Source organism: Apium graveolens, chromosome 9 (genome assembly GCF_009905375.1).
Source record: "Apium graveolens cultivar Ventura chromosome 9, ASM990537v1, whole genome shotgun sequence".
Classification (NCBI taxonomy): Eukaryota; Viridiplantae; Streptophyta; class Magnoliopsida; order Apiales; family Apiaceae; genus Apium; species Apium graveolens.
In genome coordinates this window covers 91,038,765-91,048,873 of record NC_133655.1, presented here as the reverse complement: position 1 = coordinate 91,048,873, position 10,109 = coordinate 91,038,765, and positions in this window count along the sequence as shown.

Genomic DNA, 10,109 nt, shown 5'->3' with positions numbered 1-10,109 from the left:
TCACTTTCGCTTCCATAGAGATTAACACACTATCTTATATATTAGCTACGCACATAAGATGAATAAGCACAACCAATAATTGGATATCAATAAATCACCACACACCAAGATATTGAAACAAATTAACTATAGAAATCCATAAGTAAATCTGTTAGAACCCCGCGATAACGATTAGCCCATAACCAAACTCATCGTCACCATGGGTTCCAATGAAAATATGATATAAAATAATATAAGAGTATTAGGGTTTAAGACAAATCAGAAACAAGCATCCAAAGTATCAACTATATTGAAGAATACAAAAGTCTTCTTCTCCGTAGCTGTCTTGTGCTCTTCTAGGTCTTCGTATTGCTCTCCCTTGGCTCCTTGTTCTTAGAAATGTCTTTTTATTGGTATATATAAGCTTTAAGATGACCAGGACCTTCAACCACTCAAAATTCAAGTAGAAACATGATTTTAGCTGAACGGACCAGCGCGACCACCCCGCATACCAGCGCGGGCGTGCTCTGTTTCTGTAGTTTCAGCACGGCCGCCCTGCTTCTCATCACGAGCGCGCTCGCCTCCTGGACATCTAACGCATCTGCCCCGCATACCAGCGTGGGCGCGCTGTGCTACTGAATTTTGGCTCTTTTTCTTCCTTTGACTGTAGATCGAGTTCTGTTCAGCCGATTTCGATGATCCAATAGTCCACGAGAAGCTATTGAGATGCTCTTCAACTTGGGAATGGCCTTGACTTCAGATTCTTAGCTGTTTTCACCATATATTTAATAAAAGATCCATTCTCCCTCCAACTAGTGTCTAAGATGCAAAAACACAAAAATATACTAAAATACCAACAACTTGAGTCCTAAACACCAACTTAATCTTGTAATGAAGCGTTCCAAGTAGATTTAAAATCCACTCATCAACTATCACCCAGGAAAAGCAAATGTAATGGCACTACATTAAGCAGAAAGGAGAAATTGAATATGTTGATTGTGCCAGAAGAGCTATATAAGGAATTTCAAAAGTGGGAATTGGAATTTGTAAGTAAAAGGAAGCAAAGATGTATAGTATGACATTTCAGCCAGAGTTGTTAGAGAAGATAAATAAATATCGAGAGGAGATAATGAATTAGGATGTTAACAGTTTATTAGGAGGAGAGTTATGCACTCAGAAGGATGATCAAGGTATTCTTATATTTTCTTCTAGGATTTAGATTCCCTAGTGACAGAGTTAAAGATGGAGATTCTACATGAAGCTCACAATTTTAAGTATTCAATCCATCCGGGAAGTGTCAAGATATACAAAGAATTAAAAGAGAATTATAGGTGGCTAGATATGAAAGAGAGATTATAAAATAAGTTAGCAAATATTATATATGTCAAAGAGTTAAAGTGGAGCATCAGAGACCAAGTGGATTATTGCAACCGTTAAGGATTCCAGAATGGAAGTGAGAGTATATTGTTGTGGATTTCATAGTTGGATTACCAAGAACGAAAGCGAACCACGACGCTATTTAGGTTATAGTGGACAGACTAATTAAGTCAGCTCATTTTCTCCCTACTAATGAAAGATTTTTACTGGATAAATTGGTTCACCTGTATTTGAAAGAGATAGTAGTTCGTCACGAAGCCCCTGTATCTATTATATCTGACCGAGATCCATGACAACTGCATGAGCCCTTCCCGCGTGCCACAAATGACCATTCAATTCAAGATTTTGGGAGAAGTTCTCAAGAATGTGTGGGAACCAAGTTGAATATGAGTACAGTTTATCATCCGCAGACTAACGACCAAAACGAAAGAACGAATCAGACCGTCGAAGATATGTTACGTGTTTGTGCCATTGATTTTAAAGAAAATTAGGATGAAGTTGGAGAACGTAAGATACTTGGACCAAAATTGGTATAAGAGATGAAGGAAGTTGTTGAGATTATTTAGGAAAGGTAAATTACAGTTCAGGATCGTCAAAGGAAGTATGCAGACCAAGCCAGGAAAAGACATGGATTTGCAAATGAAGATCTAGTATTGTTAAACGTGTCACCATGGAAGGGATTATCCAGGTTCAGAAAGAAAGGAAAGCCGAGTCCTAGATATGTTGGACCTTTTGAAAATTTTGAAACGTGTCGACAAACCAACATATAAATTGGCGTTACCGCATCATATGGAGCATATTCATAATATCTTTCATGTGTCAATATTTAAGAAGTATAATCCAGATTCTAGGCATGTAATCGAGTATGAGCCGATAGAACTCCAGGCAGATTTGTCATGTATTGAGAATCCAATAGAGATTTTAGAAAGAAGAGAGAGATAGTACTGAGGAATAAAGTTGTTAATTTAGTAAGAGTATTGTGGAGAAACCCAAAGGCTGAAGAGTCGACCTGGGAGTTAGAAAGTAATATGCGAGAAAAGTACCCTCAGTTGTTTATTTAGGAGATTCTGAGGACAGAATCCATTTAAGGGGGAAGGATGTAATATACGGGATATCTCGTGTAATTATTTTATCAATAAATAATAATTATGTGATTATTATGTGAATTTTGGTAAATTATCTAGTTAATTGGTATCTGTGTTTGGATGTTTATATGTAATAATTTTTATATGTCCAAAATAAACTATAGATAATTTTGATATCTTTATTAATTTATATGTTTTTATATGCTTTTATAAAGGATTTTCTGGATTCAATAAATTATTTTTGTAAGCAATTATAAATTATTTTATATAATCGGGGATCGTCCAACTTCAACCGTTGTTACGTTTTTATAACCTGGAAGTCTAAGGAAAACTCCTTCCTAACCTAATTTGATTATTTTGAGAATTTTCCGTGTTTTAACTTTTTCGATCTGGAGTACAGTTTTACCTGTGCGGGTCCCGGCGCAAATTTTACGATACAATATTCATTTCGGTAAATTGATAAAACACGTATTTTTGAGAAACAAGATATTTTGATTAAAATATTATAATATCTTCTCGTAATTCATGTAACCAAAGCGCTGAGACCAAGACTGTATTTACAAAAAGCCTGGTTTTGATAATTATTCTAAAACCGGTACCGAATTGGATCAGTATTGTTAATACTTAATGATTAAGTATTCTATTTTTATATCCGATATGATCCAACGGGGTACCAATATTCAGCTAATATAAATAGCCAATACAGTATCTTATTCTGTACAAATAATCATAACCAGACTGTAAAAATAGATAATTATCCAGAGAAAATACGAATATCCATCGCGTTCTTCATAATCAAACAAGGATACGAAGGAGTTATCGAACTCCGATTTGGGCGTGCATGTAGTCGAATCGAAACTCTTGACAAGTACAATCAAGTTCTACAATCTATATCACTGCAGAATTATCAAGTGATTTTTTATTTTGTTGTTGTTTGTGTGATTTGATGCTTGCATGTTATAGAGAATTTGATTATGATCATTTTGGTATATCATATGTTAAATTTGGAGTTCAATAACATGTTCAAATTTGTGTTTGATTCTCGAATTTAAGAATTAGGGTTTATAGAACTTTGAATGTTCTTGATTGAGATTTAGGCATTTTTGATTTGAGGGTTATTGGTTTGATTGAATATTACCGATTTATAGAGCATTTAAAAAGAGATTTATTAATGGTTGTTTGAAGTACAGAGGGTTAATGATTTGTGTTCATCGGAAAAGAAATCAGTTCGCCGGCTTTTTAATCGATTTGGCCGGAATCTGAGTTCCTGGAGTCGTTTATGTTATTTGTGGCCTGATTCACGTTCCTTAAACAAATTAGAACGAAAACCACATTTAAAACAAGACAAACCATCCTGTTTTATCGACATCGGGCTTCACCGGAAAATTTTCCCGGTCACCGGAATCGGGAAAAGTCTGGCCAGTTCTTGGCTGTTCTAGTCCGACCCGGTTGACCCGGATTTTTGACCCGACACGAACCCATCATTGATCTCCTATTTGCTAAGTTCAATTCCAAAAACTGTTTCTGGATTTTGTTTTTTAAAATAATTTTAGAAATTCATTATATAGTTTCTCAAATTCATTTTTAATTCCAAAAATCATTATTTTTAATTCAAAAATTAATCTAAATTATTTAATTAATTCATTTTAGTTAATATTTATTTATATAATTAGTAAATTAATTTATATATTAATTGATTAATTGATTTAATTAGTTATTAATTAATTTTAATTGATTATTTAATTAGATTTAATTATTTCTTTTGCTTTAAAATTCTAAAAAATAGTTTTGAGGTTTAAAATATTATTATAAATTAAGATCAAGGCTCGATAATTATTATTAAATGATTTTAAAGTCGAATTCAAGTATTCGAACCCTGTTATTTATTTATAAAATGATTCTTTGATCCGTTTTAATTCCGTAAAATGTCCAAAAATTCGTATTAAATACCGAAAAAATCATTTTAACCCCGAATCTTTTTTGAAAAATTATTTTTATCGAATATTTTGCATGCTATGTGCTATGTGTTATCTGATTAACGTGTTATATGCCTATGTGCTCAATGTTTGATTGTTTTGGTCATAACTTTTAATCCGTAAATCGGATTTGGGCGAGACGAATGGCAGATAAATGTTTATGACATCTATGTGACGATTAGAATAATATAAGATCAAATATTAATAGATATTAATGATGCCTAACAAAGTAAATGAGGCATAGGAAAGGAAAGCAGGTGATCATAAACTATAACTGATGCGGAGAAAAGAAAGCAAGTGATCAGTGAATAGAGGCGGGCCATAGAAAATGTAGACAATTGGTTGTTTAATAGAATTTTTAGACGAGTGCAAGTGAAGTTGAAATTATTTGTGATAAGGCAAGTACTTCTGAACCTTTCTCGAGATATATTGCTAGTATTTCTGAATTTTCTCGTAACATGTTTCAAGTATTCAAAATAGTTCTGTTTTATATTGTAAGTGCTTCAAAACATCAATTTTGAACCTTGATCATATCATTTGATCCTTGAGCCGTAAGTCTTATTCCTTGTAAACCATTGATTGTTCAATACCAATATACTAAACCTCACAAATACAATACTATTCCATAAATACATATACATCATACACTAGAGTAGAATTCCTTGAACATACAAAGACTTATATATTCTACAAAACCTTGTCACATAAAAAAAACTACACTTTGTATAACCATTAAACCATTGTTCCTCTATTACCTGATTCTCTTACAGGCTTGAAGCCATTCTTCATACATACCTAGATACACCCTGGTGATACTCATGAATTGCTTATTACACTGAGATATATATTTTATCAAAGTTAATTATGATTCTGTTTTATTGAATTACAATGTTTATCATATTGAACTGTTTTAGAATTGAATAGTTTTCTTTATGTGGACGAGATTCCTGGTCAGACCATATTTGTGGTCGAATTAGGACAATGTGTGCCTTGGATCCAGTTTATAGAGCAGAGTTGTGTGCCTTGCTCGGGGTTAGTGTGTGACTGATCAGCAGCCTAACCTTGGTTTTCAAATTTAAAATGAATATCCAAATCTAATGATTGTTTGACAAGAAACTTGATTCCTCAGAATCATTTCAATTGATCATTGTTTAACCTCAGTTATTGCTATTATGACTTGTTGAGCTAGTTAGCTCACTCTCGCGAATCTTTTATGTGATTCTACAGTTAAAAAGGAAATGGTTGGTACCAAAGATTCTCACTCCAGTGTGTGAGCTAGGATTCTAGGATGAGTTGGATCGAGCTAGAAGGAGCTTTATACTATAGTTGAGTTATGCAAGATTGTAAGAATTATTTCATTATCAGTTATAAGTTAAACTAGTTGGGATTTGGTACGATGTAATAAAACTTAAGGTTATGGATTGTTTTCATACTTTAACCTGTTGCGTTCCATGGTTGTGTAAGTTAGGGTCATGGTATATATGTTATTTTATAAACAAGTTTATATATTGTGTGTGTGTGTGTTGTGAGCCCCAAACTTCTTACCCGGGTTTGGAGGGCGTCACAATCATCCAATCCAGCAATGTGCTTTTGACGAGCTTCCATATCTTGTACTGTCTTCAGAATATCATCAGCCACGGAAATATGACTTTCTTGAGCAATGTCAGGAATAGTCAGATGTAATGTTATGCTTGCATCTACACTTTGAGTAGGTGATTCTTTTGTAGCTAGGGGGATTCACTGGTGCATCTTCACTTTGAGAAGATGGTTCTTGTGTACTGTACCTCTTCAGTGGTAATTGAAGTTTGGTCTTTTACTTTGATAAATTGTGAAAGTATGTGCCTTTCTCTTGACAGACTTCTGCAGACCAACTTCCTTAGCAATTTCAGCTATCTTGGTTGTTTGAAATTTAGTAAGTGTATGATCAGGAATTGCTTGAGACCTGTCAAGAATTGACAATGACTTATCAAGATGTGTAGATTCCTGATCTAGAGCAATATCAGCCAATACTATAAGACTGTAATAACCCCAATTTTTGGGAAATTTTTGAAACCCTTATGAATAGTGTTTTTGCTGAATGAGAAAACTTTTCATGCCACACTATGTAGGGGTTCTGATATGGATATTCTGAGATTTTATTAGTACTTTATATGGGATATAAGTGTATGTAAAGATCGTCAGAATCCAAATCCGAACACTTTGATTTTTCCCGGAAATTCACAAGATACGGAGAGAATTGAGTATAAGGTAACAGGATAAAAAGGATTTAAATTAAAGGATTATAGGAGAGGATCATAAAAGGAATATAATATATTGAGAAAGGTTAAGGGAACCTAAGTAATAAGATCCCGGGTATGATCCCTCAAACGATAAACGAGAACGAAAGATAAGCGAACCGTAAAACAAATAAGTGATCAAGAGACAAGCTTGTACAAGAAGCCAGGGATTGTGACATCATCAAACCACAAGGTGTGGACAAGTGGGAGCATTATGACATGTGCAAGGTGACATAAGCATGACATGGGAAGGAAGGAGGTGTGGTGGCTTTGTAACCACACAAATTCAAGGGCAAGAAGGTAATTGACTAAAGCAAGCACAAAAACCAAGCAACCAAGCCAAGCAAATCATTTTTCATCAAAATCAAAAAGAAACCAAGGCATTGTTCTTCATGCTCTCGGCCAAAACAGAATCAGAACACTAAAACTGCTGTATCTCCTTCATTTCTCACTCAAATATTGTGTTCTATAGCTCATTAGAAAGGTATTGAGATGGCCTACAACTCTTGTTCACAAGTCTCGTCCAAATAATCATGGTAAGACCCTCATTTTTACAGTTCTTTAAATCGGACTTTTAGAAACTTCAAAGCCTAACTTTGTGTTCTTGATTTCTTTGGAAAGATCAAGCTTGTAGGAGGCTCCCTAAGGCTTCCTAGCAACTTAACACCTCCCAAGGAAGGTATAAACTTCAAACCCTAGCCTTTACTTTATTTGTTAGTAAGTTTAATGGTTGATGTTGTGAAATGAGAAGCATGGATTGTGATTATTAGTAGTTTGGTTTGATTTGGAAGTGTTTTGGTAATTGAAGCTTGATTATAGTTCATAGGTCTTGATTGTGGTTGTTTGAGTTGAAAACCTTGGAGATTATGGACTGATGTGGTATGGTTTAGGTGAAGTTTTGTTGTATTGATGGTTATGAGTTGGTTGGTGGTTAATTGGAGTAGTTTAAACATTGGTAATCGCGTAAACATAGCCGTCGTAACGTCCGATTTCTTTGGACTGTTTTTGTGCATAACATTAGGACCCGAGAACCCCCTGCTAGATTATGACCACTGCCATTTTTAGATATCTCATGTTACGAGCTTCGTTTTGATATGTAGTTCGTTCGATTCCGACGCACGGTTTAGGAGAAACGACCGTTTCAAGTAACGGCGTTTCGCGAACGAAACTTTTCCCCTCGCCTTACTTTGAAACATAGGTTAAAGACCAAAAAGGGTTAATTAATGCATGAAACATTTATGGTAAGTGTGTTAGGCAGTTGGTAAGACACTCGCGAAGGAATCGCTTTAAAACTCGTAAAGGTTAAATTATTAAAAATGGTGGAGCCGAGGGTACCCGAGTGACTTAAGCGAATCAGTGAGCGCAAAACAAGCGTTAGAGTCTAAGTTAGTTAAAGTATAGATTTACAAGTGACTTTGGTTTAATTCCAACTTACTTGTTGTTTATAGGTTACCAGACTCGTCCCGAGCCATTCGTAACCCCCAGTCGCTCAGGCAAGTATTCTATCCGTTATACTGTTGTTGTGATGTATACACTTGTATATGCATTATCTTGCGATAGATGCATGTTGGTTATTTAGCAAATTCTTGCGATATATTGTAGCATGTGATATGGTATATATGCATGCCTGTTTCATATTCTTGAAATATATATCTGTTGGTTCAGTTGATAATACCTATGCTAGAGGATAGCGGTATCTTGCATATACCCTTAGTATAGGGACCCAAAGGTGAAAATATTTTCTAAAACCGGGAGTCGAGGATCCCGAGTAGAGTTTATATGGATATGGATATATATATATATATTTATATATATATATGGTTATAGTTTTTCCAAACTATTAATCGAATAAGGTTTATTCGATAACTTTAAACTTTATTTTATTATCGAGTATTATTTCGAATATTATTCGAGGACTTATGACTCTTTTATATTATTTAATGAATATTATTTTGAATATTCATTCGAGGACTTATGACTCTTTTATATTATTTAATGAATATTATTTTGAATATTCATTCGAGGACTTATGACTCTTTTATATTATTTAATGAATATTATTTTGAATATTCATTCGAGGACTTATGACTCTTTTATATTATTTAATGAATATTATTTGAATATTCATTCGAGGGTTATGACTCAGTTTATTTTATTATTTCAATATGATTTGAATATTCATCGGAGGACTTATGACTCTTTTATTTTATTTAATGAATATTATTTATAATATTCATTCGAGGTATTATGACTCAGCTTATTTTATTTATTGAATATTATTTGAATATTCATTTGAGGATCTATAACTCCGATTATTTGCTGAGATATATTCTTTATTTTATTAAAGAATAAGATGTCGATAATCAAACTTATTTTCGATTATTCAAATAAAGATAATACTTTCATATAAGTATATCTTTGGTTGTTTAATACTCGTTTCAAGTATAAATTTTAATACTTCTACTTCAATTATTTTTATAAAGACTATTCTTTATGGGAATATTATTTAATTAATAATATTCAGATATTTTCTAATATTCTGGGGACTGATTTACTTCATTAAATCAGCCTTACTCCAAACACTCTTTAAAGTGTTTTCGAGTCTTCAAAATGATTTTTAAAAATCAGAGCGGATCCCAAAACTCATTTTTATATTTAAGATCTTCCTTTTTAAAGGGGATTTAAATACTCGCTCAAAACCTGGGAAATCCGGCTCTGTGGTGTATTTACATTCGCAACAAGGTTGCAGATTTGGTAAATGAATTGATTACTTGCCCAGCGTTCGGGAAGTAAGCCCCTCTCATTGAGTCGGCATAAGCGACAGGCCGAGGTACGGTCTATTATTGTGTAAGTGGCTCAGTGGGAGTCCATCAAATGCATAGGTGGCTGAGTGGCAGTCCAGCATAGGTCTTAATTATGACCAGGGTGATGACCAGTGGGGAATTCGTCCATCTACTAGTAGAAAAGGTTACTTATTGGTATCTTTGCCTGATCAGCGAGATATCGGGTTTATGCCAAAATTCTTTTCCTTTCCAAAATTCATTGGATGTTTCGAACTCTGTTCATACTTCACATAACAGAGGTTCCAGGAAATGTTTAAAGGGATATATATATGTGGTTATATATATATCGGGACTAAATAAAGTATCTCATAACTTTTTCATTCAATAATCTTTCAAAGATTGAATCTATTCAAGTCTTATCTTGTGGTCTCATCAGTGGGATGAACTTTTGAAATTGATTATAACTTGAACGGTGGTAGTTCAAGTAGTATTGGGAATGATATAAATGTAGTGAAGTATTTGGTAACTTCATCTTTAGAACTTATATCTAATTAATAATTGTCTTATGAATGACAAAGATTTTCAGAAAAACGTTGAGACAAGGTTAGATATATGAGATCACCTTGCAACGAT